This window comes from Ochotona princeps, chromosome 8, assembly GCF_030435755.1.
Source record: "Ochotona princeps isolate mOchPri1 chromosome 8, mOchPri1.hap1, whole genome shotgun sequence".
NCBI classification, from domain to species: Eukaryota; Metazoa; Chordata; class Mammalia; order Lagomorpha; family Ochotonidae; genus Ochotona; species Ochotona princeps.
Window position 1 is genome coordinate 82,816,769 of NC_080839.1, and position 7,756 is coordinate 82,824,524.

Here is a 7,756-nt window from a genome sequence, read left to right on the forward strand (position 1 = left end):
GTTAGGGTTACTGTACCATCAGTTCCACTCAGACATTGGTTACAATGATCAGTCTTGATAAACAATTTGTGCCAGGAAATTCAAGGAGAACTAGCGAGGCACCCAGCTCAAAGCACCATTGGTGTCAGATAATTATAAGGAGCACTACTTTGATTTAGGATAATTGGCTAACTAGAGCACAGATGTTCACCATGCACCAGAGAAGCACAAAGGCACATGCAAGGACTCACTGGGGGCAAGAGCACACTTGAGGAGAGACCCTCTGCCTCTTTCCTGAAACTTCTTAACAGGGTCCCACAGGCCTCTGCTGTCCCAGCTATCCTGTTTTATGTATTGTGACAATGTGTTACTTTAGTTAGTGAAGATTTGCATGAAACATTCCTACTGGCACATAGGAGAGGGAGGGAAAATCTAGGAGAATTGAAAAGATAAATACACGGGGTTTCAGCTTCTCAGGATTTCCCTGCATAAACGGGTGCCACAGGTTCCCCCACTCCCATCCTAGGACCCCACCTATCTCATTTCATATTTCCTTCCCTACAGGTCAGAACTGCAACAGTGAGCTCAGCATTAAACGGGGGCATTGGCCGCACCCCCATCACATTTAAACATTTGTCCTTCATTACTTGTCTGGGCACAGAGCAGGGAATGCCTGGGCAGCTTGGAATGGAGTGTCAGCCCCCTAGGGAAAGCCACTCTAGGGTGTTAACCTCCCAGACCTGCCACAGGGACCTGGTCCCTACCCAGCATGGCTTTGCTTCTGTGGTGCCCCTGCAGTCACATCCCTCTTTGCCCACTCTCCTATACACACCTGTCAAAACCCAGGGAAACCTTCACATAGCCCTTCTGCAAGACTCAGTCACAGAGTCCTTTTCTCAGCAATTTCAGCCACCCACTCCTGTGTCCTAGTCATGGTGATATTTCAAGACTTCAACCAGTTTTGGACACTCAGTCACTGCCCACCCAAGGAAACACTTGAGGGTTCAGGCATCCTTGTCGTACAATTTGAGGCAGGAAAAGTGGCAGCCAATGCTACTGCTCCCTTGTTCACCAGGGATGCTTCACTCTCCAGGGGCATCCTTGATGCCTCTTCCACCCACAGGGCACCTGTGGATTGTCCAGCTGCTGATGTCCTACCTGCCACAAGACATCTAAATGCTGATGTTTCCTCCATGGAGATCCTTCTTACCAGGAGTGGTGCAGTAGCAGCATCCCTGGATCCCTCATTTCCCCAACCGCCACCCCCTCACCACAGAACAGCATACGTTGTCCAGGGAAGAAACTGGGGAGGTGTGGTGTGGCATAGTGGCCCAGCAGGTCAAGCTGCAACCTGCCAGGCTGCCACCCCATGTGGCTGCTGATCCTTATCCCAGTTTGCACTGTACCTAGGTAAGTGCTGGTGCGCATTCTGGGCTGTTAATGCCAATTTTTTAAAAAGATTTATTTTGGAAAGGTAGATTTACAGAGAAGGAAAGACAGAGAAAGATCTTCCATCAGCTGGTTAACTCCCCAAATGGCCACAACAGTCAGAGCTGAGCCAACCAAAGCCAGGAGCCGAGAGCATCTTTTAGGTCTCCCACAAAGGTGCAGGGTCCTAAGGTCTTGGGCCGTTCTCCACTGTTTTCCAGGTTGCAAGCAAGATGCTAGAAGGGAAGTGGAGCTGCTAGTTTAGAGGTTATGTGTAGGGGTTAAGGTCAGGGTTAGGGGTCAGGATATGGTTAGCGTCATTATTTTGAAGAAATAGCAAAAATAGAGCTCTCTCCTCAATATTTACAGTGGAAATTGTGGAGAAGTGATATGACTAAGGAAAAATTGCAATCCTTAGAAGCATCAGGTCAGCAACTCGCTAGAGGGGGCAATTGACTTATGATATGTTGGTTGGAGATGGAGAGTGGATTACTACAGCGCAACAGATACAGCTACCTCAAGCTGCGCTCACCCATATACGAGACATAGCATGTGGGCATGGGAGAAAATCGAACTGGGTCTGAATTTGCAAGCAGTTATACAAAAGTCATCCAAGGAGCCAGAGAAACTTATGCTGATTTTGTAAGTTGTTTGACAGACTGCATAGAAAAACAAGTTGGGGGAGAAGGTGCTAGGAAATTGTTATTAAAACAACTGGCCTTTAATAATGCAAACGAGGACTGCCAGACTGTTATTAGTCCTATAAAACAAAGGGGATCTTGTGGGTTACTTGAAAGGCTGTCGCAACATTGGGACATTTAAACACCATGCCCACCTAGCAGCACTTGAAACTTTTGCCACTCAAAAGCAAATGAATGGGGCCAGGCGGCGTGGCCTAGCAGCTAAAGTCCTCGCCTTGAACACCCCGGGATCCCATATGGGCGCCGGTTCTAATCCCGGCAGCTCCACTTCCCATCCAGCTCCCAGCTTGTGGCCTGGGAAAACCATCGAGGATGGCCCAATGCTTTGGGACCCTGCACCCGCGTGGGAGACCTGGAAGAGGTTCCTGGTTCCCAGCTTCGGATCGGCGCACACCAGCCCATTGCGGCTCACAGAGAGGAGGAGAGACAGAGAGGAAGATGTTCCTTGTAATGATTCACTCCCCAACTGAGCCGCAATGGCTGGAGCTGAGCCGATCCCAGGTGCCTGTTCCTGACATCGCTCTGTGGCCAGATGGTCTTGACTGTCTTGTGCAGCGCTGTGTCGTCAGTGTTGGTTGATTTTTATGCATCACGTGAAAAACCTGTAGCTGGAGCTGTGTGAGCTTGACGGGTGTTGTGCAAACCCCGTCCCACTATCGGGGCATTGTTCTCGACCCTGTTCTCTGTGTTTGGGGAGGCTCAGGCCGGATGTGGGCAAAGGGCGGTGTGACGGGTCACGGGTGGTGTCAGTATTTGTGTGTGTTTGTGCTGTGCACGCCCAGGGGCATTGCCACGTCAGCATGAAGTCACCCTGCGTTCAAGGACCTCTGCAAGTTCAAGCCCCATGTTGGCCGACTCGCTGGTGCAAATGGCTGGAGACCCGGACACGTGACAAGGTAAGTGGGTTCTGGGATGGTGGGTGGGTGTGTGCTCCTTAGGGGTTAGGGTTTAGCTAAGCGTTTTATTGGTTAAGTTTTAGTTTAGGATTTAGGGTTTGGGAATATGAAAGGGTCTTGGTTAAGGTCTTGGTTAAGGTCTTGGTTAGGATCTTGGTTAGGGTTAGGGGTTAGGGTCTTGGTTAGAGTTAGGGGTTAGGGTCTTGGTTAGGGGTTCTGGTCTTGGTTAGAGGCTTCTGCCCCATGCCCCTGTGCCCCTGTGCCCCTGTGCCCCTGTGCCCTGTGGGAGATCTGGCAGAAGCTCCTGGTTCCTGGGCTTGTCCTGACCCAGCCACAGCTGTCTCTGGTGGTGGTCCTTGGGGAAGTGAGCCAGCAGATGCCAGAAAGATTGCTTTCTCTCCCTCTCTGTTCCTGTGTGCTTCCAAGAAAAGAGGGCAGAGGGAGGCAGGAGGGAGGAAGAAAAAGACAGAAAGCTGCCGGCCTCCTGCGAGGGAGCATGCTGTGTGCTGTGTGCTGTGCTGTGGCTCTAGACTGCTTTTGTCTGTCAATGCAGACCGCCAGGGCGTGCGTACGGCTTCTGGTCATGGGACACGTGTGTGCAAGCTCTCAAAAGAGTGTCCTTGAGAGCGAATGTCTCTCTGGGCTGTGGCGCTTCCCTTGATTTGGCAGGAGAGCCTTGAATGAGCGTCCTGCAGTGAGTGCTGGTGGCCACGAGAGGGCGTCCGAAGCTGCCCTTTCTTTTTCTTTTTCTTTTCTTTTTTTTTTTTTTTTTTTTTAACAGATGTATTTATTTTATTCCAAAGTCAGATATACAGAGAGGAGGAGAGACAGAGAGGAAGATCTTCCATCTGATGATTCACTCCCCAACCGAGCCGCAACAGCTGGTCCCCTCGGGACTCACTCTGCTGGGGCCTCAGCAAGAGGGTGCCCCTCGGATCCCCATCCTTCGCTATTGGGGCCTCAGCGAGAGGGTCACCCTCGGGACCCCCACTCTCTCTGCTGGGGTTTCAACGACAGGGACCCTTGGCACCCCCCCTCTCTTCTTTGCTGGGGCCTCAGAGAGAGGGTACTCCTTGGACTCTCCCTCTCTCTGCATGGCCTCAGTGAGTGGGACCCTCGCCCCTCTGTCTCTCTGCTGGGGCCTCAGCGAGAGGGACCCCCGGAACCTCCCTCTCTCTCTGCTGCGGCCTCGGCGATGGGGTCCCCCTCGGGACCCTCTGTGCTGGGGCCTCAGCGAGAGGGGCCCTCCCAGCCAGAGCCTCAATCTCTGCTGGGGCCTCTGAGAGAGGGTCTCCCTCGGGACCCCGTCTGCTGGGGCCTAAGCTAGAGGGACTCCCGGAGCCCCCCCTTGCTGCTGGGGCCTCAGCGATATGGACCCCCGAGCACCCCTCCATCTCTGCTGGGACCTCAGTGAGAGGGTCCCCTCGGAACCCCCTCTGCTGGGGCAAGAGCAAGAGGTTTTCCCTCGGGACCCCCTCTGCTGGGGCCTCAGTGAGATCGTCCACCTTGGGACCCACTCTGCTGGGGCCTCAGGGAGAGGGTCCCCCTTGGACACCCCTTCCCTCTCTGCTCAACGAGAAGGTACCCCTCGGGACCCCCTCTCCTCGGGCCTCAGGAAGAGGGTCCCCCTCGGATACCCCCTCCGTCTCTGCTGGAGCCTCAACGAGAGTGTTGCCCTCAGGACTCCGTCTTCTGGGGCCTCAGTGAGAGGGACCCCTGAGTCCAGCTACCTTTCTGCTGGGGCCTCAGCGAGAGGGACCCCCAGAGCCCCGCTCCCTCTCTGCAGGGTCCTCAGCGAGAGGATCCCCCTCGGATCCCCCCTCCATCTCTGCTGGGGCCTCAGCGAGAGGTTCCCCCTCAGGCAAGCATATTAGGCCTTTATATATTATGTAAGTATGTTAGTATTTGTGAAGCACCCCTCTCTTTATCTTTTCTTTCTCCTGTGAGCACTGGGTCCCGACATTTCCTGCCAGTTTCTATTTTAACCAGACTATCAGACTGTCTGGTGTGTGACCCCAGCTGTTGGGGGTCTGGCCCTCCCTTTATAAATAGCACAACCTCTGCCTGTGCTTTTGCTTATCCTTCCCCTGTTATTACCACAGGGAAAATACCCACCTTCTCTACGTGGCAGCTTTGTGGGGTTCGGACATGCACTGGCATGCACCCCATTTTCCCTTTTTTGGGAATGCAATGATTCCTGTGGAATCTATTAGTTCCATCATTCCTCTGAACTTGAGGACTGGCTCACGTGGGTGAACCTCAGCTCCTTGAATTTGAAGCTTGTGTCTGCCTGTGTTATCCCCATGTTTCTCTCTCACATAGAGAAAACACCTCTGAAGTGAATGACACCACGTTCCAGTGCACCCTGACAGCGTGCTGGAATGGCAATTGCAATCCTGCTGTTATTCAGCCCCTGCCCTGAATCCTGCCTGTGCCTGTTGGGACTGACGGAGAGGCCTCTGTTGGCCTGATAAAGAATAAAAGAGACTGGCATAATGGCGACCATCGTAGCCAGTACATCAGCAGCCACCACCACCAGTTGCCGTGGTGACAGTGAACAAGGTCGCGGTACAGACTGCCAGAGTTATGGAACAATAGGACTTTACTGATGCACATGAACGGGTGGGCACCCTTGTGTTGTAACTGCGAGTTGATCTGTTGGCAGAGGAACAGCAGATGCTGTGAGATTGGGTCTAGGCCTCTTGTACCCCATTGTATGCCTTTTTGTGTGTAACACCTATGCAAGCGCAAAATGTTTCCCCAAGCCCGGGAACTGCTGTCTGCTCATTGCTACCGAGCTAAAGATACTCCTGTGGTCAGGGCCTCTTGTTCCCCATCATATGCTTTACGTATGTTTCTCCTGTGTAGTGCTATGTTTTCCCAAGCCCAGGAACTGCTGCCTGCTCATTGCCACCGAGCTAAAAACACTCCTAGCCATGGAACAGGGTTACCAGCCTCCCCAAGTATGGTTTGTGCATCTGCAGCAGGCAATGCGTTGAATGGCAGCCAGTGATGGGCAAGATGGACTGGGCACTGACCAACCTAAGACAGAGGCTCCGATGAAGGATAAAGCTGATAACCTGAGAGTCTACAACCTAACACAGGCACATTCAAGTCAGCTTTAAAACAAAAAATGTGGTCCTGTTGTGGGCTAAGGAGTTGGTTAGCACTCTTTAAGCTGAGCACTAGGGGAACGGGCTTGGGGCTAAAAGCACCTGGTCTAATTGGGCTCAGCTGCACACAATGTTCTGCACATGAGGGTGTGGGGGAAAGAGTAAACAAGGAGAGGGGAAAGAGCAAAATGGGGAGACTTCAGAGACTTCCATCATCTCTGTTCTCCGTGTCGGAGACTCATGCACAGAGCTTCGCCGTGTCCACGAACTGGCTCTGCTGGACGGAACACACTTTCCCTTCTTCAGGGCATCCTAGGAAACATTTGTGGGATGAGGCATATCCGTCGTGTGTATTGGAGGCAGGAATTTGGCCCCACAGCCCCTACCAAAAGCCACTGCCCTCTCGTTCACCAAGGAATGCTTCACCCTCCTCCAGGGGCATCCTGGATTCAAGACCCTTTCTGCTGCAGACCACCTGTGGACCATCAGCTGCCACTGAACCAAGAAACCCCAACAGCTGATGTGTCTTCTCCACAGAGCCTTTCTCACCAGGAGAGTTAGAGTAGCAACATGCCTGGATGTCTTGTTGGTGCCCGCTGCTCTCACTGCACAGAACAGCCAAAGTTGTGCCAGCAAGGGGGACAGGTACTTTCACCGGCCTGTTGAAGGAGCTGCTGAGGAACCTGGTAAGGGATGGAGTCGGGTGGTGCGGGTTTTGGTGGTTGGGGAGGGGTCCTAAGGTGTCAAGCCTCAGCCTGTGAGGCAGTTCGGCTGTATGGGTGCTGCTTTAAGACCTGACAGCATCCCCTGCAGTCCAGCTCCCTGCCAATGCTGCTGGCAGAGCAGCAGAGGGTGGCACAGGGGCTTGTGCCTCTGTGCCTCTGTGCCCCTGTGGGACATGTGAATGAAGCTTCTGGTTAACGGGTTTGTCCTAGCCCAGCCACAGCTGGCTCTGGTGGTGTTGCTTGGGGAAGTGAGGCTGCAGATGCAAGAAAGATTGCTCTTTCTCCCTCTCTGTTCCTGTGTGCTCCAAGCAAACAGGACAGATCCAGGCAGGCAGGCAGGCAAGAAGGCAGGAAGAGAGAGATTGCTACTGGCCTCCTGCGAGGGAGCATGCTGTGTGCTGTGCTGTGTGCTGTAGACTGCTTTTGTCTGCCAATGCAGACACCAAGGGCATGTGTAGGGCTTCCGCCCTGAGACTCCTGTGCAAGATCTCCAAAGTGTGTTCTTGAGAGTGAATGTCTCTCAGGCCAGGTTTGTTTCTCTTATGTGGGCAGGAGAGCCTGGAGGAGCGTCCTGCAGTGAGTCCTGCTGTCCACGAGAGGGCGCATAAGCTGCCCTTTCTACCCGTGGTTGGGCTCATTCCTTTTGAGCACTAGACAGCCAAGCCCCAGCCATCCTAGTGTCAGGTGGGGGTCCTGGAGAGTGTTCCTGGATACTTGTCACTGGAAGATTGGGGTAAGGCTGAAAAGCCCACAAACGAAGGTCCAGGAGGGGGTGGAGGACGATTGTGGTCTTGCATCAGCCTGGACCTCTGTGCTAGGAAGTAGCTGTGTGCCTTCACCATTAAGGTACCATATAAGCCATGGGGAGAACCCTGGGAGCTGGAGTTCCACATTAGGGCACCCAGAGGCCCTGA